The sequence below is a fragment of the Pteropus vampyrus genome, unplaced genomic scaffold (assembly GCF_000151845.1).
Source record: "Pteropus vampyrus isolate Shadow unplaced genomic scaffold, Pvam_2.0 Scaffold231, whole genome shotgun sequence".
NCBI classification, from domain to species: Eukaryota; Metazoa; Chordata; class Mammalia; order Chiroptera; family Pteropodidae; genus Pteropus; species Pteropus vampyrus.
In genome coordinates, this window is record NW_011889012.1 from 382,582 (window position 1) to 385,831 (window position 3,250).

Genomic DNA, 3,250 nt, shown 5'->3' on the forward strand with positions numbered 1-3,250 from the left:
GCCCCCTTAGTCCACATTGCGGACCCTCACCCCTCACCCCTCCCCTGCCCATGCCACCGACTCCAGCCTCTCAAATCCACTTCCACTCCTTCCCCAGGGTGCGGTCTTTCTTTGAGGTCGGTCACTGTCCCTGCCCGCCAGAGTCACTCCCCCGGCCCTCTCTTTGGTCCCTCCCCTCCATGCAGTCAAGGGCTTCTCCCAAAACACAAAGCTGCCCAGTCTTCCAGGCATGGTTCCCAAACCCTTCCCCAGTGATCCCGCGGGCCTCTCTGCTGGCTGGCCATCCACGGGCCATTGCACCGGCTGCGCTGGTCCACCGGGAGCTCCTGGAGCCCTGGGCATTGTGGCCCCAAGCCTGGCATTTGTCTGGAACAGGTGGGCACTCCAAAGTGTCTGATGGTCAGTCATGGTACTCCCTGTCTAGGAGCTCCAGAGTGTGGATGCATGAGACAGATGTGACCTTGACCTTGCAGAGTGACAGGATGGTGACAGGTGTGTGCACGGGAGGGGTTCCTTTCCACCTTGGTGAGTTGTGTGACACCTGAGCTGAGCCCTGACAGGTGCGGAGGTAGCTGGCAGGTGTGGAGCAGGTGTCATTGCCAAGGGCAGGTGCCAAGGACAGGGAGCAGGAAGGGCACCAACTCTAGGGAAGGGGAGAGGACCTCGGGCCGCAGGCTGGAAGCTGGACCGCTCTGATCCGGCCTCATTTCCAGCTGGCACTGAGGGTGCCTGGCTGCAAGGCCCCAAGGTCCCGTTCCCTCAACTCCTGGAAGGCAGAAAGGGGCTCCATGGAGGGGAGCCTGGAGCCTCAGAAATCAGACAGTGGGGCCACAAGAGGTGCTGGGCAAGGATGCACAGCAAACACAGGCTGGGGGGAGGAGCTGGCAGTGTCTGCCCACGAGCCAGGAGACGCGGGGTGCGGGAGGCCCTTCCGCATGGTGGTCCGGGGCGCGGGAGAAGCGGGCGCCGCGGAGCCGCGTCAAGCTTGCGGAGTTAATCCAAGCTCCGCCGCTTAGTGGCGAGCTGCTGCAGGCCCCTGCTCAGGCCTCCATCTCTGTCTGTAAAATGGGCGGACACGAGCGCACTTGCCTCGAGGGTGCGGGGTGGACCCCGGCATAGCCTGACGCCAGGCCTCGACTCCATGCTGGCCAGCGAGGGAATGACTCAGGTTGGGGGCCGGCCGGGGTGGGCAAGGTGTCGGGGGCCCCCGGCTGAAGCAGGGTGCTGGAGAGGCGAGGTGCAGAGCAGGTACAGCAGGCAGGTGCCGGCTGAGGCGGAGGGTGCGCAGTATCCCTTTGAGGTAGGGCAGCGGCTGGGAAAGCTGACCTGGTGACGTCCACGTGGCAGCGGGAGTGGACACTGGAGGGATGTGTGTGCCCTCTCTCCCTTTCTCCTGGCTGCCTCTGCCCTCAGCCCCAGAGAAGGTGCCCGGTCCCCTCCCTGCTATTTCTGTCCTGGTCCCTGTAGGTCGGGGCTTTGCTGAACCCTTCTCGAGTTTCCCCATCTGAGAATGCCATGTGTTTCCTCCTGGGACAGAAGTATTAACACAAGACCTAATGGAGAGCTGCCGACAAGGACACAGGGAGGGAGGGAGGGGCGGGGAGGGAGCGAGAGAGTGGTATCCTTGAAGTCAAGCGAAGCAGGTGACACACTCAGAAGAGGAAGACGACAGAGAGGCTGCACCAAGACCCCGGGGCAGCGAGTGGGAAAGAAGGCAGGAGAGAAGGAGCAAGGAGGAGGAGGCAGAGAACCCAGCGCCGGAGAGGAAAGGAGAAGAGGCCGGAAACGGAGTCCTGAGGGGCGGCTGGGACGAGGCTAGAGAAAGTTCCAGGGGACAGCACGGACAGAGGCGTGGTCTCTGCTCTCCTGACGCCACACTGTGTGCAGCAGGGGTGGACTTGGGTGCTTGTCTCCGTCCACCCAGGTACTGTAGCAGAATGTCACAGACGGGGCGGGGCTTAGACAACACGAACTAATTGCTGACGGTTCCGGAGGCCGGAAGTCAGAGATCACGTCGCCAGCAGCTTCGGCGTCTGGTGAGAGCCCACTTGCTGATTCATAGACAGTGTCTTCTCATTGCCACCTCGCCTGGTGGAAGGGACAAAGGAGCTGTGTGGTCTCTTTTAGAAGCGCACTGATCCCCTTTGATAAGCGCAAGGGGCCCCACCCTCCTGACCTCATCACCTCCCAAAGGCCCTGCCTCCAAATACCACCATGCGGGGAGTTTAGAGGTCAACACATAAATTTTCAGGGGGACACAAACGTTCAGTCTAGTGATGCTGTTGTGGAGACAGTGGCCGCGCAGCCTGTCACCACTCCCTGCCTGCTACTCAGCAGAGTGGGGGACTGCTCAGCTACCACTGCCAGGCCCACATTCCGTAATGCTGTCGAGGCATTTTATTTGCAAATACCAGAGGGAGATGCACACTGACAATATTCTAGGTAATGAAAAAAATTGCCCTCGCTTTTATTTCGAGAGCACTGGAGCATAACGGAGTTTCCGATTGTCTTGGTCAGTGGAGGGGCTGGAGTCTGATGGCTGCTGGGTTTGTCACGATTTAACATACAGTCCAGGAGGCTCCAGCCAGGGTTGGGTGCTGGCTGTATAATTGAAAGCCAGGGCCCAGCTAGTCAAGATTCCTGGACTCGATTTTTTCTACACTTAGATCGTACAGTAAATGCTCATTGGACTGCAGGTCACTGGGACAAAAGGAACAGATTTCCAAAGGAATAGTGACTGCGGGGTGGGGGAGGGTGGCGGGGAGACATCTGGAGGCGGAGTCTCTTGGGGACAGAGGCAGGAGGATGGGAGCAGGCCACTGGGACCCCCCATCGGGGCTCGTGCTGGGCACCGCCTGCCTGACCTCGCCACCTGTTGGAGGACTAGTGGGACACCGCACTTCCCATCCGCTCTCCTCCATTAAAAAGAAAACGATATCCCGTGGAATGCGGTCTTGATGAGCATCAGTCAGCGGAAGGCAGTCGGGAGGAGGGGCGGGGCGGGGCGGCCCCGGCGTGGGTAGCTGGAGGGGACCCAGGGGTGGTCCGGAGGCCACCAGGCGACAGTGCGGAAGGAACCCGGCCCGGGTATCGGGAGGGGGCCTGAGGCAAAGGATGTGAGGGGATCCGAGGATAGGGAGACGGCAGGGGGCCGCAGGGCTCCCCCACAGGGGGGACTGGATCAGCTGTCGCGGCTCGGGCAGCGGAAGTCCCGCCCCCTGCTCTGGAGTCCCCGCCCCTCCAGAGCTGC